This window comes from Panthera leo, chromosome F3, assembly GCF_018350215.1.
Source record: "Panthera leo isolate Ple1 chromosome F3, P.leo_Ple1_pat1.1, whole genome shotgun sequence".
Lineage (NCBI taxonomy): Eukaryota > Metazoa > Chordata > Mammalia > Carnivora > Felidae > Panthera > Panthera leo.
Genome location: NC_056696.1, coordinates 7,984,182 through 8,011,783, shown reverse-complemented (window position 1 = coordinate 8,011,783; position 27,602 = coordinate 7,984,182). Strand labels below are relative to the sequence as shown.

General features: G+C 39.7%; 1 protein-coding gene across 1 annotated transcript in view; it reads right to left on the bottom strand.

The window, feature by feature from the left end:
- PLD5 (phospholipase D family member 5) overlaps positions 1 to 27,602 on the bottom strand; it is a 336,282-nt gene that overhangs the window by 245,389 nt on the left and 63,291 nt on the right. The window lies entirely within an intron of this gene.

Sequence of the window (27,602 nt, the reverse complement as noted above, 5' to 3'; positions counted from 1 at the left end):
TATGTACAGGAGGGGAAAGAGTGATCACTGGCCAGACAGCCAGGAATAACTCGGTTAGTGATGAGATACATATATGTGTACAAACACGCACACACAACTTCAGAGCTCTGCTGAAACCAGCTGGCTTTGCCTCTCCTTCCATCTCCCTGACATTTATCCCTAAAGCCACAGGATCTCCAAAGAACCAAGACGCCTCCCCACAAGCTCAGGGTCCAGAGTGTCCAGGGACAGCCTCTAATTACAGATTCTAGAGAAAGGTGCTGTTAAGGATACAGGTGCTCCTGTGACCAGGTGCTATCAGCTCAGATGGTTGTTTCCTTAAGGAGTCTTTGTGTTCTGCTTTCCCTCAGGTCTCCCCTTCCAAGAGAAGCTTGTTCCAAATCCCGTCCTGCCTGTCACTGTGTGCTTCTCTTACTCTCTGCTGAGGGAGGAAAGTGAGGGAAACCCCAAGGGAGACACGACCATTGTTCTTTTCCTCTAGGTTCCCCTGATATCTTTAAGACAGGGATATGTTTTATCATATCCAAGCAACCCAAGCAACCAGCACAGGGCTCAGCAAATGGAAGGTGCCCAAGAAATAATTACCACATAAACAAAGTGAATGGATGAAATGAAAGTTACAAGGGCGTACATCTGAAGATGCAGAACCAATTAGTTTGGTTCCATATTTTGATGATGTGAATCTGACAACCTATCCTTTTCCACTCTCTGCTTGGTTGGATGCAAATAGCCAGGCTGCATTTACTGACTATATAAAAGTCTGCAGGGGCACCTGGGTGGCTCAGTTGGTCAAGCATCTGACTCTTGATTTCGGCTTGGGTCATGATCTCACAGTTGTGAGATTGAGCCCAATGTCGGGCTCCTCAACCAACACAGACACCCCAATTTTATTTATTTTAATGATATTTATTAGTTGTATAACCAGAAAATGTTTGCTGTTAACTATTTATTTTCAAAATATCATATAAAAAATAAATAAATCACACCCAGTCCCACTCAGACAAAATCGTCATTATCATTTGGTATTCTTCTTTCCTGTGTACTATCTATACCAATCTACCAATCTGAAAATACTGGTATTTTCTACATATAGTTTTGCATTCTGCTTTTTGCACTTGATCATGCTTGAACATCATTAAATATTCTTTTAAAGTATGGTTTTAAACTGCTGCATGACACTCATTGCATGAATAGGTCATTGTCCCCTTTACTCCAAGAAATGTTTTTTTTTTCTTTTTCCTTTCTTTTTTTTTTTTAATCTAATTTATTGTCAAGTTAGCTACATACAGTGTATACAGTGTGCTCTTGGCTTTGGGAGTAGATTCCCATGATTCATTGCTTACATACAACACCCAGTGCTTATCCCAGCAAGTGCCCTCCTTAATGCCCATCACCCATTTCCCACTTCCCTGCCCCCCCATCAACCCTCAGTTTGTTCTTTGTGGGTTTTGTTTGTTTTTTTTTTTTTTGCATAATTAGCATTTATTTCATTATGGGTTTATATGTCTTTCACTAGTCTATAAGATTCTTGAAGTCAGAGACGTGTCTTTATCCCCCACCCCCCCCCCCAGGTAGTCGTCTTTTTTTAATTTAACTTAATTTTTTAATTTACATCCAAGTTAGTTAGCATATAGTGCAACAATGATTTCAAGAGTAAATTCCTTAATGCCTCTTACCCATTTAGCCCATTCCCCCCTCCCACTACCCCTCCAATAACCCTCTGTTTGTTCTCCATATTTAAGAGTCTCTTATGTTTTGTCCCCCTCCCTGTTTTTATATTATTTTTGCTTCCCTTCCCTTGTGTTCATCCGTTCTGTGTCTTAAAGCCCTCATATGAATGAAGTCATATGATATTTGTCTTTCTCTGACTAATTTCACTTAGTGTAATACCCTTTAGTTCCATCCACGTAGTTGCAAATGGCAAGATTTCATTCTTTTTAATTGTCAAGTAATACTCCATTGCATATATACCACATCTTCTTTATCCATTCACCCATCGATGGACATTTTGGCTCCTTCCATACTTTGGCTATTGTTGATAATGCTGCTACAAACATTGGGGGGCATGTGCCCTTTCGAAACAGCATACCCATATCCCTTGGATAAATACCTAGTAGTGCGATTGCTGGGTCATAGGGTAGTTCTACTTATAATTTTTTGAGGAACTTCCATACTGTTTTCCAGAGTGGCTGTACCAATTTGCATTCCCAATAGAAACTTTTTTTTTAAGCCACTCATTTTACAACACAAAAAATTATTTAAAATTTTTGTCATTTTATCCTATTTCCCTATAGATTATAAACAACAAACAAAAAGCTTTTAGAGGGGTTTAAAGCAATGCAGTGATAGCACATTAGTCTAGAAGAGACTCTAACCTAGGACAATATAATTAAAAAAAATTTTTTTAATGTTTACTTATTTTTGAGAGACAGAGATAGAGCATGAGTGGGGAAAGGGCAGAGAGAGAGGGAGACACAGAATCCCGAGCAGGCTCCAGGCTCTGAGCTGTCCGCATAGAGCCTGATGCGGTGCTCGAACTCATGAACTGTGAGATCATGACCTGAGCAGAAGTCAGAAGCTTAACCGACTGAGCCACCCAGGCTCCCCTAGGCAATATAATTAAACATTATCTCAAAAAGAATCCTGAAGAGAGCAGCATAAATATACCATGTCAGGTATATTAGTGGGTACTCAATGAATAAAGCTAGTGACATTAATATGAAATGATCCACCCACAACAATATTTATTTATTTCCCTTTATTCTAAATTTTACGACAAAATAGTCAATAAGAGCTCTAATTGGGGCGCTTGGGTGGCTCAATCAGTTAAGTGTCCAACTTCGGCTCAGGTCATGATCGCACAGTTTGTGAGTTCGAGCCCCATATCAGGCTCTGTGTAGATAGCTCAGAGCCTGGAGCCTACTTCAGATTTTGTGTCTCAATCCTCTCTCTGCCCCTCCCTGACTTGTGCTCTCTGTCTGTCTCTCAAAAATAAATAAATGTAAAAAAAATTTTTTTAAAGAGCTCTAGTTGATTTGTGTGCTATTGGAAGCACTTTGATGTAATAACCTTCATAGATTTCTATTAACTTCTATTCATTTAATTCTGTATTATCATATTCTATTAATATGAACAATTGACCTGGCTATTTTCATTTAAATTTGTCAAAGAAGAGAAATTCAGACGCTGATATTCATGTTTAAATGTCTCCTTGAAAGAATGTACTATCACAATATAACTTCAGACCACTACTTTCTTTAGTCTCTTTTCTTTTCAACCTCATGAAAAGTGAAAGATTCTGTTCCAATGACAGCACTAGAGCCTCACAAATGAGACCAAATTTCAGGTTACCAAGACATTTACTCAATTTCAAATCCTTAACAGACTATTTCAGATCATTCAGGAATCAATTTGAAACATACTTTTTTGTTTTTATTGAATAGAACCCAAGAATGCAAAGTTTTAAGGAGAACCCATTAGGATGATTACAATCTAAACTTCACTATTGAGCTCAACCAATTAAAAGAAAACAAAACTTGAAATGCTACTATCTAACATCAATCTGTACTTTTCACTGGAGTTTTTACTGAAAACAGTTTTGAAAAGAATTGCCTGCTTGGTCAAGAAATATATCTAATTATGCTAACACTGAAAATATTTAATTATCATATCCTTATCAAATACATTTTAATACAGAAAAAGAGATGTATGACCTCTAAATGGGAAAGAGTATTAAATCTGAAACTTAGAAGTACTACATATCCAAACTTGGGGTTTTATACCATTTGATAAATTCTTAAAACGAAATTGCACCCATGTACCTAAAGGCAAAATGTGAATTTGCAAAAATTAACCATAAATTAAAATTGTTCATATTATCTTTCATTTATTTACCATACAGTTTTTTTTTTAAACAAAATCATAGTGAAGTCTTAAAAATAGCTATTTTTATGTGTGCAGCTTTCAGTACCCACAGAGCTGCAAGTTAAATTATTCTCCTTGCGAGGGGCACCTAAGTGGCTTAGTCAGTTAAGTGGCTGACTCTTAATTTTGACTCAGGTCATGATCTCATAGTTCTTGAGATGGAGCACCACACTGGGCTCTGCACTGATCATGGAGCCTGCTTGAGATTCTCTCTCTCCTTCTGCCCCTCCCCTGCTCATGTGCATATGTGTTTGTTCTCTCTCTCTCTCTCTCTCTCAATATACAGAAACAAAAAAAAATATTCTTCACGTGAAAGATTGAAATTATGACTCAAAGACATCGGGTTATTGAATTGTCCAATGTGACCCAACCAATTGGAGACAGTCCAGGGATTTAATTTAGGTGTCTAAATCTGAAGTCTCTAGATCTTTTTCCTTTTCTGGTTTTCTTTGCTTGACTTAATTTTCTACTTAATTTTAGCTATGATTATTTTATTATTTTTATTATTGGTTTTTAGTTAACCAATCCCCACATGGCCCATTAATGTAGAAATGAATGTTGAACATTTGACTCCAAGCTGTGGAGACAGGGCCTTTAGAACTTTCCTATGATTCTAAATGGTTCCTGTCTTGAGTTCTCAGAGACATGTTCTCAGAAAAAAGTAGGCGACCTAGAAGAATCATAGTAATCTTAGCTGATGACTTATCAATCTCCTGAATAATGGTCACATTCTAGAACCACAGTAGAAAATCTAGACTATAGATTGATTAAGGGATTTGCTTTGAAAATCAGAATTATCACTTCACTTTCCACATACACTTTGATGTACCTTGGGGTTCTGTTTTAGAACTTTTCTCTTCTTGTTCTGTATCCCCTCCCTGAGAGAGTCTAATTTACTCCCAAGTCTTCACTGGCTATATATACACTGATAACTCCTAAGAGTATATCACCAGCTCAGAGTACTTGCTGAGTACCAGACCCAAACTGAATGAGTTTCCCGGTAGTAGTCTACCAATCTCTCCACACTAAGACAAAGTTGGGATTTTAGAAAGTTCAAGTTAGCTACATTTGACAGAACGAGTAGTAGAGACAGGAGGTCTTTATAGGGAGAGAACTGTGGAGATCTTTAGAAAGTCTCCCTGAGTCCAAAGTTAAGTATTGCTATAAGTATTTGTATATAAGGAATTTACCTAAGGCCTGGGAAAGAACCACCTGAATGAAGTAGATGAAATAATCCCTAACGAAATACACAGGGCCAGGAAGGGTTGGTGTTCTCACTATCCAGAATGGAAAAATCTCATAATACATGGGGCATCAAGTAATTAGGAGGATATTATATCTTGAAAATGGAAATGGGAAAAATTAGCCCTAGACTCAAGGCTGATCTCCCACCTAAAAAAGCATAAAAACAATCCTTAAAAACCCAACTGTTCACTAGGAACCATATCTAAGAGAAAACCTAGAGAATATTTTAAAATATGTCTTAATATCCACCAAACAGCAAAATCAAAATTACAATGCCTAGCATCCAGTAAAAAATGACCATACATGCAAAGAAACAGAAAACCACACCCCCAAATGAGGAGAAAATTCAGTCAAATAAATCAACTCAGAAAGGACACAGGTGATTGAATTAGTAGACACAGATATTAAAACAAATAGGATTACTATATTTCATATGTTCAAGAAAATAAGTATTTTAAAAAAGAGATAAAGAAAATATAACAAAAAGCACACATCAAAATTTCTGGGGATGGGAAATACACTGAATGGGTTAGAAGCAGATTAGACACAACATAAAAACAGTTTAATGAACTCTATGAAAACACAGAGAAAAAACCAAAAACTTGGCCAGTGTATGAGACAAGTCAAGAAGCCTAATATACATGTTCATGGAGTTTCCAAAAAAGAGGAAGGTACAAAAATATTTGAAAAATATAATTGCCAAAAATTATTCCAATTTGTTGAAGATGTAATAGTCAAAGTCACTTCAGAATGATAAAGGGATAAATTCACCAAAAAGACATAACAATAATAAACCTTTATGCACCTAAGAAAAGAGCTTCAAAATGTATAAAGCAAAGGCTAACAGAATTGTAAGGAGAAATCAATAAATCCCCAGCTATTCAGTGACATCAAAACCCTTCTTTTATTAATGGACAGAATAAGTAGACAAGGAAGAATTTTAAACCAAATGAAAATAAAAATACAATAAATGAAAATGCATGAGATGCAGCAAAATAAATGTTTCAGGGAAATATGTAGCACTAAATGTATATTTAGAAAATAAATAAGGTCTTAAATGATCTAAAGTCCTACCTTAATATAGAAAGAAAAAAAGACTAAGTTAAACTCAAAATAGGCAGAGGAATGAAGCAGAACTCGATGAAAAAGAAAACAGAAAAGCAATAAAAAAAAATCAATGAAACCAAAGTCTGGTTTTTTGAAAAGATCAATAAAGTTGGTACACTCTAGCTATACATATAAGAAAAAAGAAAAGACACAAACTGCAAATATCTCTATGAGAGACAGTCATCACTACAGATAATACTGAAAACAAAAGGCTAATAAGGGAATATTATGAATAAATTCATGCCAAGAATTTCAGTGTAGATAAAATGGACAAGTTTTTGCAAGATAAAAATTACTAAAGTTCACTCAAGAAGAAATAGGTAACCTGAATATACCTTTGCATCAATTAAAGAAAATGAATTTTTAGGGAAAAACCTTCCCACAGAGAAAAGCCACGGCTTATCAGGCATCATTAATAAATGATGCCATCTGAGAAATAAGTAATAATATTAACACACACACAAGAAAAAAAAAAGAGGGGGAAAAAAACCTCCCAATTCATTCTATGATATCAACATTACCCGGATATAGAAGTCAGACAAAGACTTAAAAAAATGTTTTCTCCTGCTGTTTAATAATGCACTATCTAGAAACCAAGACACTACATTCATTTAGCAGGGATTTAATGTTTACCCTGTGCAAAAAAAAAAAAAAAAAAAAAAAAAAAAAAAAAGTGCAGGGGTCAGCAATGGCCATAACCTCTAAAAGGGAGAAAAATATCTCATTTTTCTTCCCCAGATTACTTGTAAAAACTGCAAAAGATCTCTGTTACCTCACCTTGCCTTTAATTAAAAGATGAATCATCAGCTATACAATCTGTTTATTTTTTCAAGCCTTGCTAGAGTTCTCCCAATAGCACTTAAAGGTGTTGCTGTTTTAGGAAATTCTCAGTATTTTTCCAGAACAATAATGGTAAGTTATTTCTGCAGCAACCTAGATTATTCTTTCCCTTTTAAAGACATGCAAATTTATTGTTCAACCATGCATTTGTTAATTTTCTACCTTTTGGTCTCTTTCACTAAGCTGAGCTCCTTGAATTCAAGGACCCTGCCTAGATCCATAATACCTGGCAGACATGTTCAATAAATATGTGTTGAATGAGTGATAAGTGAATAAAGGGGGAAAATGGCAAGGGCTACAAAATCAAAATGATGATTTTTGTGTCTTACAACCCTGGTTATTTATTTCCTACTCACATGCTTTTCCATTGGTTCCCATCACAGAAGCACATTTATTTGTAAAATAAAACATGCAAAAAATTAAATACTATAAGCTCAAAATTAGCCTAACAAAGGGGATAACATGCAGAACAAAGGGCATCTTTTCCAAAACAGCAGGACAGAGAATAAAAATTCAAGTTTGCATCAACTGAATACAGGAAACTACTCCCCATCTTATACAAAATTATTAAAGATGATAAGCAGACGTCTTGTAATAATAATAATACTATAATGGTGCTTGGCAAATAAAAAGCACCACCAATGAATGAGAAATTTTAAAGATTTACTATAAATTAGATAAACCAAAGAGATCCAAAACCCAAGACACCCAAAGGAAACCACAAACTTCTATAAAGGAGAACTCCAAGTATAGAGGTACCACAGAAGGAACTGGAAGAAACTTTGGAAGGGCTGACAGTGATTAGTTAGGATGTTTCAGAGCAGGTTGGCCAGTCAACCCTTCCCACTACTCCTTTCTTCTACCCTCTTGCACTGAGCACCACACAACAGAAGTGTCACCCAATAGGGCAATTCCCTCAGAGAGCTAAGAAACCCCAGAGGAAACTACCAGCATATGCATATGCAGCCTCTCCTGTAAAACCTGGAGACAAACCACTGTGCTCAACCATCACCCACAGACATGCAAAATAGGAACTGCCAAGCATAGAGGTAGATGGAAATTTAAAAGTCTTCAAGAGTTTGAGGAAAATCAAAACCATGAAAGAGGTACTTAATGCAACCAAGGCAAAAAAATCTGCGTAAAATAAAGCAACCAAATGACACAGCTGAGACTTTAAAAGTAAGAATAACTCAAGTTTTCAGAAGATGAGAGAAGTTGCACCCTTGAACATCAAGAGAGATTATCATGAAAGATTAGCAAATAGAGATCTTGAAAATGATAAACCTCAGGAGATGGGCTCAAAATAGACACTGGTTAAGAGCAAATTCACACACACATAATTAAGCCAAAAGATTCTTCCACAATGCAAAACAAAAGAACAGAATCCTAACACCTACTGGAGAAAACCCAAGAGACACAGAGGACCAAGCTAGAAAACCAGTATCTATCAGATCCCTGTTCCTAAATGAAAGAAGAGTGAGAACACAGACTCTAAATAATCAAAGAAACAGAGAAAGAAAAAACTTCAATAGCTAAAAGTATATGACTTCCAAATAAGTACACTTGTTTTACACCTGAGTTTGGCAACAGTTCAAAAGATTGATAATTCTACTTGGCAAGGATTGGGGAAATGAGTGTGGATCTAAGAAAAATCTGGCATAGCCTGTTAAGATGGCAATTTGGCGTTTTTATCAGGATCTCTATCCAAATTTTATTTTATTTATATTAAAAAAATTTTAATGTTTATTTATTTTTCAGAGACGGAGAGAGACAGAGCACGAGCAGAGGTGGGGCAGAGAGAGAGGGAGACACAGAATCTGAAGCAGACTCCAGCCTCTGAGCTGTCAGCACAGAGCCCAATGTGGGGCTCGAACCCAAGAACCATGAGATCATGACCTGAGCCAAAGTTGGACATTTAACTGACTGAGCCACCCAGGTGCCTCTCTATCTGATTTTTAAATGTGTATATCTTTTGGCTCCTAAATTTCACTTCCAACACTCAATCTTATGGAAATGTTTACTCATGTGCACAAAGATATAAGACCAAGGACAACACTGCAGTATCATTTGTGGGAGGAAAAAAGCTAGGAAAAATGATCTATCCATAAATAGAGGAATTGAAAAAGTAAAAAAAAACAGTCATTATGCAGAATATTGTGGCCACTAAAATGTACAATTTTTTGTAAATGAAGGGGGAGACTCAGTGGAGTCCCACAAAACTCTTGAAGGTCATCTGTCCAGAGGGGAGAGGTTTTGTGAGGTTGGATGGATTGCAGTGTTTAAGGTGTTCATGGCTTACTCTGTATCTTTCGGTATCATTTAGGTATTTTATATGAGCCCTGATCTGGGGCACCTGGGTGGCTCAGTCGGTTGGGTGTCCGACTTCAGCTCAGGTCATGACAGCACAGCTCATGAGTTCAAGCCCTGCCTCGGGCTCTGTGCTGACAGCTCAGAGCCTGGAGCCTGCTTCGGATTCTGTGTCTTCCTCTCTCTTTCTACCCTCCTCCACTCATGCTCTGTCTCTCTCTGTCTCAAAAACAAATAAACATTAAAAAAAATTTTATATGAGCCCTGATCTGAATCATCTCTTACAACAATGAATAAGAAAGCTGTCCATTCTTGGACTATGTCCACCTCACAGCAAATTATTCCTCCTTAGCTTCGTTTTCCTAAGACACAACTGAGCATCATCAGCCACCATGAGTAGCCTACATTTATTCGAGCCCTCCATATTATCAAGCAGAGAATAGATACAATCCCACGTTTCACAAATTGCAGAGGATAATGGGACAATTCCAGAGAATATTTGAACATTGAGAATACCCGGAGACTATCTAGTTCAACTCTTCATTTTATCATTTTCCAGGTAAGAAAATGCTAGAAATAAGATGCTATGAATCAATGTGCCCTCTTTTTGCTGCCAGCGTTTGGTTGATTGAATGACAGAGCAGCAAACAAAGAGAACATTAGAGTTTGCAAAAGACAAGTGACACAAATAAGGCACTGTGGGATTGTGATTTGAGGGCAGGCACACCAGGTACATCTCACAGGGGTGAGCGGCAGGAGGCCTCTGAGAAGTCAGCGAACTGCTTCCAGGCCTTTCCTCCTGCCAGCAGTTGCTGGTGGCATTAGAGAAGAGAAGCAAAACGTGTTTAATTGAATTTAAAAATTTGTAGGGAGGGGTGCCTGGGTGGCTCAGTCAGTTAAGCTTCAGACTTCACCTCAGGTCATGATCTTACGGTTCGTGAGTTCAAGCCCTGCGTTGGGCTCTGTGCTGACAGCTCAGAGCCTGGAGCCTTTTTCAGATTCTGTGTCTCCCTCTCTCTCTTCCCCTCTCCCACTCGTGCTCTCTCTCTCTCTCAAAAATAAATAAACACTAAAATTTTTTCAATAAATAAAAATAAGCAGGGAAACTGTAACATATGTTATACATTCTCCTAACACTAGCGATCCAGAACTGGGCTCTTAAGGGGTCTCTGCCCTTAAGCATCTCACCTTTCAGGTCTGGCAGGGGTGTGTGTGTTGCAGAGGATGGATGGTGAAGGACAACACAGTGTGATGCATGCTGTTACAATGGTACTGAGACCAGGATAGTGACTCCTTCATAGGACAGTTCCCTAGGAGCAGGCTGATCCTGGTGCCACCATGCCCCCTGCCATGCATATCTAATTCTTGAAATGGGGAATCCAGGGTTTCCTCTGGACTCACCATAAAGCGAAATGAGTTATTCGGAACAGTCGTGAGTGAACAAGAACACATTGTCAGAGTCAATATGGAGCAGCCAACAGGTACCAGCAGAAACGTAGTATTTTCGTGCTCTCTGTGTTTGCCTCCATGACAGATAAAGGTGAATGAAAAATGACAACCAATTGCCAGTTGGTCTCTGAAAAGCCAAGGGCTGTTTTGGAGACCTGTATTCTACACTGCGCTTTTAACAAGCTGAAAAAAAGCTTGAATCTTTCAATATATCGAAATAAGCCCAAGCCCTTCCAACTTACTACAATAGAAGATTTATTGTGAAGACCCCTGGTTAAGATTGTTTTATGTCTCTTGTCTAAATTATTTGTTTCCTGATCACTGTAAAGGATGATACTTCATCCAGCTAGGGGAAAACACCACGGTGGACAAAACTCAACAATTCTTTACTTTAAACAAATTAAAAAGCAAAGAAAAGTCAGGATGGACTTTGGGTATAACAGTGACAAGATTTATCTTTGGTATTGCTAGTGTGTAGTTTTCCGTTTATTTGAAAAAAGAACACATGCACACATGCATGCACAAGTTGCACACATCTATAAAAGGTGTGGTTAGGGAAGTTTATATAGTAGGAGCAGAAGGGAACTTAAAGCCATCTAACCTGCCCAGTCACTCAGTGCAAGGATCTCACCTCAGCACCACTAACCTACAGCAACATCCTCTTCTGCTTGGTCACTTGGAGCTAGCAAAAGCTCACTACTTGATGAATCACCACTGATTTTTTTAAAGTCCTTATTTACATGGGAAGACATCTGAAGAAAAGAAGCCTATCTTGAATCACCATGACTGAGCACGCACCCAGATGGCCCCTTCCCTTCTGACCCGGTTCCTAACTCCCTTGTGGCTCTTCTTCCTGTCCCCCTCCCGTCCCTTATCTCTATCCTCCTTTGTTTTTCCCTTTTTGGACCTCCTTCCATCCTTTACCCCCTCACTGCCTCCCAACGCTGCCGCTGTTTCTGCTCTGCCGCAAACCTGCTAGTGCTCCCTGCATCCCAATGTCCTCCTGGTCCTCTGCCCTCACTCCCAACCACTTCCACGCCTGAGTGGGCTCTTCCCCCAGAAAATCCATCTGTCCTGACTGCAAAGGGTCCACTACACACAAATGATAATGACCCCAGGCAATGGATGAAGAAATGCAATTTTATAATACAGGCAAGTGAGGTCACTAGTAGCAGAAGGGGGAAGGGGTGGAAGTGAAGCATTTCAGTAGATATTTTAACAGAATTCAAACCTTATCTCATTAACAGCATTTAGGACAAATGCAGCCTACTGTTTTTATATGTGCCAACATCCCCCTTCTCCTCACCATTAACTTATTTATCAACCCCCTTCTTCAAAGACTCAGGTAGAGAAGCTCAAAACAAGCCATGCCCATGGAGGGACATTGCTTTGGGGGCGGGCGGGATACAAGAACATTGGAGCAAAGCACCATGCTGAGCCAAAAAGCAGTTACCCCCTGCAAGGACAGTGCCCTTGACCGTGGTCTCAGGCTGAGAGGGAGCTGAGCGGAGTCACTGCCAGGCCACTCGTCAATCTTCACTGGGCTCATTGATAGTGACTGCTCTTCAGTCCCTCATGCCTTCCCACCACCACATACTTAGCACTCTTTTGAAAGCAAAACCACCTTCCAGACTCCTAAGCCACAAGATAAATTATTAAAAGATCACCGAACCAGGAAAAGAAGAAGAGTTAAGTACTCTTCATGTTCTTCCTTTCTTTCCTTAGAGCGACGAGCCTTCATTTCTTCATTCATCAGAGAGGTGGCCTGGGTTCTACTTTGTCACCAAGGTTCCATAGATGGGGCAGCAGTAGCTAGCACCTATTTGCATATGGCCTGACAGTTCACAAAGCCACTCTACATACACGTCATTCTGTGCTCTGGCCTTTTCTGATTCTCAATATCTCTCTCTCTCTCTCTCTCTCTCTCTCTCTCTCTCAGCCTGAGCAATGGAATCTCACCCTCTAGATTGGGGATGCGACCCCAGCCCCAGGACACCTCACACAGGAGGTCTGGTATCTTGAAATACAAGGAATTATAAGAGAATATTATGAAAAATTATAAGCTGGGCAATCTAGAAGAAATGGACAAATTCCTAAAAACATACAAACTACCAAAACTGACACAGGAAGAAATAGAAAATTTGAACAGATCCATAACTGCAAAGAAATGGAATCAGTAGTCAAAAATCTCCCAACAAACAAAAGTCCAGGATAAGATGGCTTCCTGGGGGAATTCTACCACACATTTAAGAAAGAGTTAATACCTATTCTTCTCAAACTGTTCCAAAAAATAGAAATGAAAGGAAAACATTCAAGTGTATTTTACGAGGCCAGCATTACCTTGATTCCAAAACCAGACCAAGACCCCACAAAAAAGCAGAATTATATGCCAGTATCCCTGATGAACATGGATGCAAAAATTCTCATCAAGATACTAGCCAAATGAATCCAACAGTACATGAAAACGATTATTCACTATGATCAAGTGGGATTTATTCCTGGGATGCAGGGCTGGTTCAATATTCACAAATCAATCAACATGAAACAACACATTAATAATAAAAAAAAAGGATAAGAACCATTTGATCCTCTCAATAGATGCAGAAAAAGCACTTGACAAAATATAGCATCTATTATTGATAAAAAATAAAACCCCCAACAAAGTAGGGACAGATGGAACATACCTCAACATCATAAAGGCCATATATGAAAGACGTACAGCTAATATCATCCTCAATAGGGAAAAACTGAGAGCCTTTCTTCTATGATCAGGAACAAGGCAGAGATGTCTACTCTCACCATTACTATTTAACATACTGGAAGTCTTAGCCTCAGGAATCAGACAACAAAAAGAAATAAAAGGCATCCAAATCAGCAAAGAAGTCAAACCTTCACTATTTGCAGACAACATGATATTTTATGTAGAAAATATAAAAGATTCTACCAGAATCTTGCTAGAAGTAATACAAGGATTCAGCAAAGTCACAGGATATAAAATAAACGTATAGAAATCTATTGCATTTCTATACACCAATAATGAAGCAGCAGAAGAGAAATTAAGGAATCAATCTCATTTACAACTGCACCAAAAACCATAAAATACCTAGAAATAAGGTTAACCTAAGAGGTAAAAGATTTGTACACCTAAAACTATAGAACACTATTAAAGAAGTTGAAGACATAAAGAAATGGAAAAACATTCCATGTTCATGGATTGAAAGAACAAATATTGTTAAAATGTCTACACTACTCAAAGCAATCCACAAATTTGATGCAATCCCTATCAAAATACCACCAGCATTTTTCACAGAGATAAAACAAACAATCTTAAAATTTGTATGGAACCACAAAAGACCCCAAATAGCCAAAGCAATCCTGAAAAAGAAAAACAAACCTGGAGGTACCACAATTCCAGACTTCAAGCTATATTACAAAGCTATAATCATCAAGATAGTATGGTACTGGCACAAAAACAGACACATGGATCAATGGAACAGAACAGAAAACCCAGAAATGAGCCCACAACTATATGGTGAACTCATCTTTAACAAAGCAGGAAAGAATATCTAATGGAAAAAAGAAAGTCTCTTCAACAAATGGTGTTGGGAAAACTGGACGGTGACATGCGGAAGAATGAAACTGGACCACTTTCTTACACCATACACAAAAATAAATTCAAGATGGTGGAAAGACCTAAATGTGAGACAGGAAACAGCTCTTTGACCTCGGCCAGAGCAACTTCTTACTAGACACATCACCAGAGGAACGGAAACAAAAGCAAACATAAAATATTGGAACTTCATCAAGATAAAAAGTTTCTGCACAGCGAAGGAAACACTACAAAACTAAAAGGCAAATGATGTATTGGGAGAAGGTATTTGTAAATGACTTAATCTGATAAAGGATTAGTATCCAAAACCTATAAAGAACTTATCAAACTCAACACCCAAAAAACAAATAATGCATTTAAGAAATGGGCAGAAGGCTGGGCAACTTGGGCGGCTCAGTCGGTTAAGTGGCCAAATTGGGCCCAGGTCATGAACGCATGGTTTGTGGGTTTGAGCCCCACATCGGGCTCTATGTTGACAGCTTAGAGCTTGGAGCCTGCTTCGGATTCTGTGTGTCTCTCTCTGCCCCTCCCCTACTCATTCTCTGTCTCTTTCTGTCTCTCAAAAATAAATAAATGTTAAAAAATTTTTTTTCAAAAAGAAATGGGCAGAAGGCATGAATAGACATTTTTCCAAAGAAGATATCCAGATGGCTAACAGACACATGAAAACATGCTCAACATCATTCATCATCGGGGAAATACAAATCAGAACCACGAAAAGATACCACCTGACATCTGTCAAATGGCTAAAACACAGGAAACAATAGATGTTGGTGAGGAGAAGGAGATAAGGGAATCCTCTTGAACTGTTGGTGGGAAAACTAGTGCAGCCACTGTGGAAAACAGTATGGAGGTTCTCAAAAAGTTAAAAATAGAACTACCTTACGACCCAACAGTTGCACTACTAGGTATTTACCCAAGGTATACAAAAAAACAGATTCAACGGGGGTACATGCACTCTGGTGTTTATAGCACCATTATCAACAATAGCCAAACTATGAGGAAAGCCCAAATGTCTGCTGACTGATGAATGGATAAAGAAGATGTGGTGTGTGTGTGTGTGTGTGTGTGTGTGTGTGTGTGTGTGTAATGGAATATCACTCAGTCATCAAAAAGAATCTTGCCATTTGCAATGACGTGGATAGAGCTAGAGTGTATTATGCTAAGTGAAATACGTCAATCAGAGAAAGACAAATACCGTGTGATTACAGTCATATGTGGAATTTAAGAAACAAAATAGATGAACATATGGGAAGGAAAAAAAGAGACAGAGAGGGAAGCAAACCATAAGAGACTCTTAACAATAGAGAACAAACTGAGGGTTGATGGAGGGTGGGGGATGGGCTAAATGGGTGATGGATATCAAGGAGGGCACTTGTTATGATGAGCACTGGGTGTTACATGTAAGTGATTAATCCCTGAATTCTATGCCCGAAACCAATACTGAACCATATGTTAACTAACTAGAATTTAAATAAAAATTTGAAAAGCAAAAAAAATTTTAAGTAAAAAAATTTCTTGCCTCTACCAAAAAAAAAGAGAGAGAGAGAGAGAGAGAGAGAGAGAGAGAGACTGATACCTTGGGAGGGTGGGAGAGACTTGGTAAATAAACGACTAGATGAATAACTCAACGACAAACAAACTAAATGACATGACTAAAAAATGACTTGGGTAGACATTTCTCCAAAGATGATGACATACAAGTAATACTGAACAACACTAAGGAAACTCAAGTCAAAATCACAGTGAGATAGGACTTCACGCTCATTAGAATGGCTAGTATGCAAAAATGGGGAAAAAAAGTTGTTGACAAGGACGTGGAGAAATTGGAACCCTTGTACATTACTGGTGGTGATGTAAAATAGTGCAGCCACTGTGGAAAATGGTACAAAAGTTCCTCAAATAATTAAAAATAGAATTCCCATATGATCCAGCAATGCTACTTCTAGGCATATATCCAAAAGAATGGAAAGCAGGGATTCCAACAGAGATTTATACACTCATGTTCTTAGCAGCATTGTTCACAACAGCCGAGAGGTAGTAGAAACCATCCAAATCAATGGATGAATGCATAAAGAAAATGTTTATGTGAATATACCCAATCATCCATATACATCAATAAAATGGAATATTAGTCAGTCTGAAAAAGGACAGGAATTCTGACATGTGCTATAACATGAATGAACCCCAAAGGCGTTATGCTAAGTGAAGTAAGCCAGTCACAAATGACTAACACTGCATGATTCCATCTATATGAGGTACCTAGGGCAGCCCGATTCATAGGTAGAAAGTAGAACCAGATTGCCAAGGGTAGGGGGGGCAAAAATGGGTATAGAAGTACAGTTTTGCAAGATGGAAAGAGTCCTGTGGATAGATGGTGGCCATGGTTGTACATCAATGTGAGTGTACTTAATACCACTGAACTGCACACTTACAAGTGGTGAAAATGGTAAATGTTATTTATGTCTATTTTACCACAATAAAAATTATTTACAAAGTAAAACCTAGCAACCATTAACAACTGCTGAGTTTGGGCACTCTCAGTTTTCCTCCCTACTAGGTCTCTCCCTAAATGGTCCAAAGACCCTCCCTTGGACCCTGGCTCCCACTCAACTCACTCTTGGGTCTTGCACACCTCAGAACCTTTCTTCCACATTCCACGAAGTCAAGACTTGCTGATTTAGATGGCATCCTCTGCTTCTCAGCCTAGGAGACAACTAGCTACATTGATTGGTCCAGCAGAGGGAGATCTGGGGTGAAAAGTCTCACACTCCAGGTAAGAGTAACAAGCACTTCTGTTTTGCCATTTTGTATATAGTTCACTGAGGTCACCCATCTGCACAGGATTCAGCACCCAGATGAAATCTGTGTTCTTACCCATTACCTGCCCAGCCACCCTTCTGATGCCCCCGTGCCAGAACACACTGCGTGCCCTCCCCTTCCCTCTTGGCTCATTCCCCTCTGCATGTACCTGGCTTCAGCTCTCTGTCAATCTCAAATCAATATCAGCTCATTCCCCTATTTCAAGGGATTGTGCAAATAAAGCCATGTGTGTGGGTTTGCACAGGGAGGGAGATGGGACCACAATCAGCCATTGCTAAAATATCAGGCGCTGATGAAGAGCAGGGGGAGACGCATTCCAAGACCCATCACTACAGACACTTAACAGTTGAGTTATAGCAAAGCTCTCTTCATTGCTTGTTTTTGTTCCCTACCTTTTTAAAAGCAACTTTTTTTCAATTTTACATCTTAGATCAAATGGAAGCACATCTTATATTCCCTATATTTTGTAGCTGCTATTTCTTCTTCTGACAAGTCTATTTTTTTGCAGTTGCATTATTTCTATGGTAAGTTCAAGGAGGGTGTATGTCCCCATGCACTTTCTATTCCCCTTTCTGTCCATATATTTATGCAAAAGGCCAAGCTCAAAGCCTGAGACCCCTTAATTCTTCCCTGTTTGTTGCCCCAAACACCTGCTTTTATTCCATCACCCAATCTAACCTCATAGTAGATCCATCTTTTCATCAATTCTCAACAAAACATGTAAATAAATCTGCACTAATATATTCATGGATGTTAATAAGGATACACAACACACTTCATTTGTTATCTGTGGCTTTCAGGAAGACCCTTTAGAACACCAGGGCATATTGGAATCTATAGCAAACTGATAGGATGACATTTCTAGGCAAAAGAGGAACAAAAGCTAACATTTACTGATGTTCCTCACTATTCCAAATATGGTGCAGAGTGAAATCTTCATAGGTATTTTAAGATAATACATGAGTCTACTAAGAAATTTCTCGCTCCCAATGGGGACGCCCTCAAGTCCCTGGGAATGTGCTCTTCTCGGCCTCTGGAATTTTCCAGCGGAAAGCCTTCATCTTTTCAGCACCCCTGCATAGGCACTGTCATCGCAACAGGTCAGGTGATGAACAAGAGACGAGAAGTTTGCCCAGAGACCAGCATCTGGTAAGCGGCAGAACTTGAAAGCAAACTAAGACCGCAAGCTGCTCAAACCTCAAGCAAGCAGCAATACCCTCAGATAATATTTCAAGGGCTCCAAGGAATCTCCTTCATCTCCAAGCCCCTTCCAGGAAGCTTTTCTCTCCCTCTCTGCTTTACCCTACCACCCAGGGCCCCACACCAGCCGAGTTCTAAACTGCTTATTTAAGCCCAGCTATTGTTTGAACAATTTTGATCTTTAGTGCTTCATTATCAAGTTTTATCAACTCTGCATGCAAAATACCTTGGGGACCATCCCCTGGGAAATCTTTTAAATCAACCCATTTCTGGCCTTCTGCTATCTGATATGTCGCATTTTTCAATCAAAGTTTTTAATAAAAATCCACTTTCCACCATCATATGCATCCAAGGGCCTGTGTTCCCCTTGCATTGGGGAAGGGGGTGCATTCTATATTTCCATGGATCTGCTCTACTTCCAACACAAATGAAGTGCTATGACCTTGTGATGTGTCAAGTGCTTGCCTGCGTGCAAATGCTTTCCTTTTGTATCAAACTCCAGGTATGCATGGACTGGAGAATGAGCCTTCCCTAGAGGTTACAGTAGGACCAATACTACCTCCTGCCAAAGCTCACTGCTATATATGAATCCGCACAAAAAGAGGGGAAAAAAAAGAACAAAAAGAACGAGCAAGCACAGTTTTGTCGGCTGCCAAATATGTCAAAAAATAAGACCAGATGTCCTTGGGGATTCTGAAGATGGTCATCCCTTTTTTTTCCTCTCTCTGCTGTGTGACTGTCTTAAAATGTACCTGGGATTTGTTTTTGTCAGGTGTGATAAGGTGACAGACAAGGTTACAACTGACTTCAAAGAAGAGTTTATTACTTGAAATTCCCAAGAGGAGGGGACATGCAGGGCCACATGCAGGGCCACATGGGGAAGCACCAGGGTCATTCGGGTCACAGGAGTGAGGGCAGAGAATGGGCCACAGCCTTTACTGTGGTTTCATGGGAAGGAATGGGCAAGGTGGGGTAGGCAAGTCTGAGCCATGACTGGATCATTAGGATTGGATAGTGTGAATAACTTCAGTGAGCTCTGGGTGAGAGGGGTCTGTACGTGGCCCTGGGGTGATTTAGGGCAGAAGAAATATTGGTTTGGTTTTATAAGAGTTACATAGAGGAGGTAGTTGGGGGGTTGGGGCTTTGGAGGGGTTGGTTCAAATATGAAAGTCATGCCTACAGACAAGTTGTTTGCTATCTCTAGAAATTAGCTAGCCCTAAGAGGGGCAGTCTCTCTAGGATTAGCAAGGCCTCGTATGTGTGAAAGCATCATAAAATTAAAGTAATGCTATAGTGCAGCAGCCTATCTACCAAGTTCAATCCAGAAATAGTACAAACCAAAAGAGGATCTGGAAATGAATCAATCCCAGTGAGCCCATGGTCCATGGTTTGTGGCCTGTGAACCCACAGCATACATCCACCAAAAGCTGCCTCTTATTGACATGGAAAACCACATTGGCTTTGATATCCAATTGACAGAATGATATGATTCTCTATGCCATATTTATGATGACATGGCCAAGGCCAGAGGTGTGAATTATATATTATCTTCTTTAACAACAGAACACTCTACATTATTTTATACACTATTCTTAACATTGTGGGATGCACTCATTAATAAAAGTTTGGATTTTCCATAATGATATTATATTGAAAAATAACTATTTAAATGAAGGAAAGACTTTCCTTGGAACACATATTAAAACTATTAGTTTACTTTTGGATAGTGGAGACTGAGGCTGGGTCTGTGGCTGATAGAAGGTACAGAAAAAGTCATTAATAGGAGGGAGCTACTCCTCCAAAGCCCAGGTCCCATGAAGGGTTCCAGCAGTGGACACCAAGACTTTTAATGACATCACCTGTCATTTCATAATAAGCGCTTAAGTCCTTAGGTAAGAACTTGTCTTAGCAGAGAGGAACAATAAATTAATGATTGAAATATGTCTCAGTATACTTCAGTTCCTCAAGCTAAAATGAATTAAGTCATACATCGTGGAAAATTTGATAGGGAAATACTTTGGCACAAAGGTTTTGCATTAGCTTGATTACCCGAGGATTAAAATGCAGGGGTGTAGGTTGCCTGGATGGCTCAGTTGTTGTGCGTCCAACTCTTGATTTCAGCTCATGTCATGAGCTCACAGCTCATGAGTCTGAGCCCCACATCAAGCTCTGTGCTGACAGTGCAGAGCCTGTATGGAATTCTCTCTCTCTCTGTCCCTTCCCCCACTGCTCTTTCTCAAAGTAAATAAGCCTTAAAAAAGAATAAATAAAATGCAGGGCTGACTAAAATTCATTCAGAAACAGGTATTTATTTGGAGTCTATCTCAACAGTATCTTTCCAATGAGGACCGAGTATCGAATAAGACAGATGTGATTTCTCCTCCTGGAGCTCATATTCTAACAGAAGAGGCAAATAATAAATAAGCAACAAATTAGCAAAGTAATGTATGATGTTGACAATGAACAGCCTGACATGATGGTGACTGGGGGCTGGTGCCTCTGATGAGGGAAGATGAGGAAGGTGTCCTTGAAGAAGTGACATGTCATCTAAGAACTGAAGATCCTGACCAAGGGAAGGCAGGAGGAGAAGGATTCCAGGGAATGGGAACAGCATGTTATGTTGCTTTGGGTGGAATTTCAGTAGGCAAGAACCCATGAGACAAGACTAGAAAGGAAGCAGGGGTAAACCATAAGGGTCTTGTAAACCCAGGGTGATGAGATGCATTTTATCTTCAGTACCGCAGAACAATATTGAAAGATTTAAGGCAGGAAGGTGGCACGATGTAATTGGACTAGTTTTCACTCTGAACCATTTGAGAATAGGTTGCAGATATTATGCCCCATTGGCCTTGAACAATTAAAACAAAAACGAAAACAAAAACAAAAAACCTCTCCTACGTAAACATAGTACAAAACCACAGTGCAACTATCAAAATCAGAAAATTAACACCATACAATCCACAGAACCCTTTCAAGTTTCACCATTTCAATCCAGGACCATGCACTGTCCCAGATGTCATGTGTCTCCAGTCTCCTTTGACCTAGAACAGTTTCTCAGCCTTTTCTTGACCTTCATAACCTTGCTATTTTTGAAGATTATGGGCCATCTGTTTAGTAGAATGGCCCTCAACATGGGCTTGTCTAATGTTTCTTAATTACTGGATCCAAATTATGCATCTAGGGCAGGAATATCGTATCAGAATATCAGAAGGGATACTGAGTTCACATTGTATTCTATCAAGAGGTGCCCAATTTTGAGTTGCCCCGTGGTGCTTCCTTTGGTCACTTGATCATGGTGGTGCCCACCATGTGTGTCCACTATAAAGTCACAGCTTCCCTGTTATAACTAAGAAGTATCTAATAAGGACATACTTTGAGACCATACAAGTATCTTGCTCTTCAGCAAGCTTTCACCTGCGAGTTTTAGCAGCTATCAATAACTCTTGCCTGAAGCAACTGTCTTTAGTTGCTATGTTGGCTGCCAAATGGTGGTTTTCTTCTACATTTATTGGTTAGCACTGTATTGAAAGGAAGAACTTTCTCTTCTCCTGCATGCATTCATTCATTTACCAGTATTAGTACAGACTCACAGATTCTTGTTTTTTTTCTAAGTATTATAATAGTTACTTTTACTACTTGTTTTGGTGTTTAAATTCTACCAGTTATAGCCACTTGGAGCACCTCCAAACTAGCTTCTTTTTCCTCCTGCATGTCCCCATTTATATGTGAGAGTTTCCCCTATATTATAACACAATGAAATGTTCTAGGCACATCTCATAGTATCTCTGCCTCTACCCTAGAATTAGGCTTCCCTCTAAGGACTACTTTTTTTTTTTTTTTTCAGTAGAGAATACTATTTAGAAGCCAAGACCTAAGTGCTAAGCATGCTCATTTTACCAAAGTATTACTTCTCCCAGAACCTCCCCATGCACAAAGCTAGGAAATAAACATCTCTCTCTCTCTCTCTCTCTCTCTCTCTCTTCACATCAATCTTTTTATATAAGAAATCTGAGTTCACTCTAACACAAACTTCAATCAACATCCCAGACTTATGCTCATTTTTCCCTTTTATACTTGTAACCCCCTTCACTGACAATGAGAAACCTGGCTCCCCATATCTTCAGTATATTTACATATTTGTTCAGTTCCCTATGTGTAACAATTGCCCAATCCTGCCAGACCACCACCTCCATTAGTTTCCTCACTTATCATCAAACCTGCTATGTTCTCCTAAAAGTATGAGGGAATGAAATACGGAGGAGGGCCACCTGGGTGGTTCAGTCGGTTAAGCATCCAACTTTGGCTCAGGTCATAATCTCACAGCTCATGAGTTCAAGCCCCATGTCAGGCTCTGTGCTGGCAGCTCAGAGCCTGGAGCCTGCTTCAGATTCTGTCTCTCCCACTCTCTCTGCCCTCCCCTGCTCATGCTATGTGTCTCTCTCTCTCAAAAATAAATAAACATTTAAAAAAAGTTAATGGAGTATGATTTTACTCTTCCAAACTATTTCTGTGGCTGCTGTTGGAAAATAAATTTTAAGAGGGAAAGAGAGGCATCAGGGAGAATAGTACAGAGGCCACCTATTCATTAATATAGTCAAGAGACAAATGACTTAAGAAGATCAAAGTAAGAGGCGCCTGGGTGGCTCAGTTGGTTAACTGACTCTCGTCTTCCACTGAAGTCATGATCTCGTGGTTCATGGGATAGAACCCCACACTGGGCTCTGTGCTGATGGCGCAGAGCCTGCTTGGAATATTCTCTGCTCTTGGGATACTCTCTCTCTCTCTCTCTCTGCTCCTCCTCCACTCACATTCTCTCTCTCTCTCTCTCTCTCTCTCTCAGAATAAACTTTTTTAAAAAATTTAAAAAAAGTAAGATAAAAGTGGAAGAACCCACAGTATGTTTGGGAGTTGGAGCTGGCTGAGGGGTTGGCTGCCATGGGTGGGGAATGAGGGGAAAGGAGGAATCTGGATGATGCCCAGGGTTTGATTTGAGCACCGATGGCAGGAACGTTCAGAAATGAGAAAAACAAGGACAGAAGAGATTTCTAGGAGGTGGAAGTTATGAAGAGTCGTATGTTGGAATCTTAATGGAAGATTCCTATTAATAATATCCAAGGGGCAATGCCAAATAAGCAGTTGAATGTATGGGTCTGGAGTTCAGGGAAGATGCACAGATTCACATCAGCAGCACTGAAGGTGGTGTGTAATATCACAGGGCTAAAAGAAATCACCAAAAAAAGAGGGGGAGCCTGAGGCCAAGCGCCATAACACTTAGAGTCTGCCAGAGGAGGGTGAGTCAGCGAGGAAGACAGAAGGGGAGGCTGTGAGATGGAGTGTAACCAAGAGACGTGGTGTCCTGGAAACCAAGAAAAGAAAGCATTTCAAGTGGGAGGGAATACCTCTTTGGGTCGAAAGTTGCTGACCTGTCCAGCGAGGTGCCCAACAGGCTTGGTTCATGGAAGTCGTCAGTGCACCAGAGTGAAAGCTTTCACTACTGGGGGGAGGCTGCCAGAAGGAGCCTAAAATCAAACAGAATGGATGTCTTTCTGGCAGTGTGGTGAACTAGTCATCAGGAGCAAGCTTCCCCATAGAAAACAGACAAAGTAGGGCACCTGGGTGGTTCAGTCGGTTGAGCGTCTGGCTTTGGCTCAGGTCATGATCTCATGGTTCGGTTAGTGAGTTGGAGCCCCATGTTGGGCTATGGGCTGACAGCTCAGGACCTGGACCCTGCTTGGATTCTCTCTCGCCACTTGCGATCAAGTTCTTCTAGAGTTCTCATCTCTTTTGTAACTTTCAAGTCATTTGTTATCTTTTAGAAGTTGTTCTGTGTCCTGCCTGATCATCTCCCTTTTCCTCGTTTTTCATTTACTCCCCCCCCCCATCTTTTCCTTTTTAGGGGGTTCTGCTGTAACAGAGTTACTTTTTTTACAATTTTTTTTCTCCCTTTGCTTGCTGTTTACTTTTACTTTACTGCTCCAGAAGCTTCTCCCTCTGCTTTTGTCTCATTTTTTATCTTTAAATGGAACTCTCTGCTTCCATTTTCATAACCACAAAATCTACTAACTACTTTTCCCTTTCTCCTACCATTTTGGGCATCCTTGGGGGGACAGAGTCTTGCCAAGACTAAAAAACTCAAGATTCTTGAATTTGAAGATGTTGTATTCATGATTTGCATAATCTTACACATACAACACAAAAAAACCTTTCGTTGCCCTTCTAAACACAGCTCTATGTTCCAGGGCCATGGAATGGTAAGGCCTTGTAAAAAAAACCCAGTGTTTTTCTGAGGTTTCTTCCATGTACATTTTGGTCTGCTTGTTTGTTAAAAGAAAACTGATGAATGCCTCTTCCTGGAATGTAAAAATCCCAGAGCTTGGCTTCTACCACCATACTGGATGATCCGGCCACAGAAGTGTACTACAAGACCATCTGTGTGGCTGGTGGAATCCACTGCAAAATTCAGTTCACTTTAGGAACAGCTGTTTCCTGAGCCACCACATCAGTAAACTTTAAAATTCCACTTTGCAATTTCTAGAATCTGCGTTTCCATTTCATATGATGTTGACAATCCTTCCAGAGTGTCCATAGTTTTCCAGAGCTCCCCATAATATTCCAACAAGTCACAAGGACTGAATAACAAAATGATTTTCCTGGTTCTGGTTTTGAAGAAAATGCACCATGTGTTCTCTTCTCCCGTACACCCCGTGTAGACACTGTGTTCTCTTTTCCCGTACAGACTATGTGGTGCACACATAGGCAGGTGGGGTGGCTGGAGCCCCCTTCTCCTCACAGAGGTCCAGAGTGGAACCCAGATTCCTGAGTGCAGAGTAGCTGGGGGAAGATTTCCTCCCTTTGCTTCAGAAAAATCTCCAGAATGGTTTTTTACATCTGCTTCCAATTTCATGTCCAAAAGTCTTGCTGCTTCATCAAACACCAGGACATCAAAGGATCCACTGGCTAAATGCAATCCCTCAGTCTTCCTTCAGAACATGCCCTCCAAGTGGCTTGAAATTTCACCTTGGGGTGTCTGGGTGGCTCCGTCGGTTAAGTGTCTGGTTCTTGATCTTGGCTCAGGTCATTATCTCACAGTTTGTGAGATCAAGCCCCACATCAGGCTCTACATTGACAGCGTGGAGCCTGCTTGGGATTCTCTCTCTCTCCTCCCCCTCTCTCTGCCTCTCCCCTGCTCGCTCTCTTTCTCTCTTTCTCTCTTTGCCCCCCCCCCAAAATGAATAAAAACTGAAAAAAAAAAAAAAGAAATTTCACCTTATTGGTTACTCTCCAGTGTTCTCCCCAGGATTCCCACTTCCTGTACAAATTATCTAAGCAAAGAGAGGACAGTACCTTGTCTGTTTGAATAACCAATTTTCTTATTGGTATGATAATTATGGCTACATTCCTGTTTTTTTAAATTCTTTTTCTTAAAATAATTTTCAGGATGGAAATAAAAAATGTGAGCAACACTTTGACTTAGAAATATTCCCTCTAGGAATATACCTTGCAAATATGCCTTCACAAAAAGAAAGAAACAACATGCACAAAGATTTTTCTGATGGGGTTCTTTGGAGTAGTAAAATATTGAGGGAAAAAATACGTATCAGTGATGACACACTCGAACATGTGATACTATACAGCTTGAGAAAGAAAAAGATTTCTCTGTTCTGATTTGAAGAGATCTCCAGGATATAATATATACTATGGGGGAAAAAAGCAATGGGCTGGACAGTACATATGATATGTCACCTTTTGTGTGTAAGAACAAGGAAATGCTGGATAGAGGCATAATATCGTATGAAAATCCTGGAACTATCTCATATGTGTTGTACAATAAAGCAAATAAGGATATATGTTAATTTTATTAAGAGCCAAGATTTTAGATATGAGAAAAGAAGTACACAATCAAGTAAGTTAAGAAAAATTCTTATGATGTTAAATGTGAAATGGAATGTTAAAGCAAACTCATGAGTTTTACAAATATACAACCCGGCTTTATCCAACAAAAGGGCCTAAAACAAATGCATCCCATTGCTCCTTGGACAAATGGCCGATTTCGGGTCTGAGGCAGGAAAAGAACAAGGTGAATTTAGAACATACTTTGCCAAATCAAGGAAGCCATCAAGCACCAATGGGGACATGACTAACAAACCCAAAAATATCCCTTTTGTTTGTCTGGCTGGTTAGTTGGTTTGTTATTTTTTTTCTCCCCCAAGAACATTTTTTTTGAAAGTTTATTTATTTATTTTAGTAATCTCCACACCCAATGTGAGGCTCAAACTCACAATCCTGAGATCAAGACTTGCACGCTCCTGTGACTGAGCAGGAGGGACTAGGCACCCCTCCCCAAGAACATTCTTAAAGTAGTTTCCACTGACTAAATATGGGGGACACTTTGAGCAGCAAAAAAATAATAACAACTATAACTTATTGAAAAACATCAAATACATTTTTAAAATATACAAGTCCCATAGTAATAATGAAACAGAGGGAGAAAAAGAAAACTACTAATTTTCCATCACTGACTGTAATTATTAATTACATAGATTGCTTATACCACAAATCGGTAAAGAGAAAAGTGTGCATTTATTGTAACTCCTTAGGAAGAATAGTAGGAAATTCTTTTATGTCCAGATGATGAGGGAATATCAAAATAAGAAATGTAGAAAAACACTCGAATTAGAAGATGATGGTCAATGAGATATTTAATGGTGCCAGATAGCACTGCCTTTAGTTTTCTAGGGCTACCAAAACCAAGTACCACATGCTGGGCTGGCTTAACAGAAACTTATTGTCTCACTGTTCTGGAGGCTAAAAATCCAAATGGAAAATATAGGCAGAGCCACACTCTCTCTGAAGGGGCAAGGGAGGGATGTGTCCAGGCTGCTGTCCTCGGCTCGTTAGATGGCCATCCCCTCCCTGTGTCTCTTCACATTGTCTTTCCTGTGTGCACATCTGTCTCTCTGTCCAAATGTCCCCTTCGTATAAGGACACCAGTCACACTGGGCATAAGGGCCCACCTTAGTGACCTCATTTTAATTTGATTACTTCTGTATGGACCCTGTCTGCAAATAAGTCACATTCTGAAGTACTAGGGGTTAGT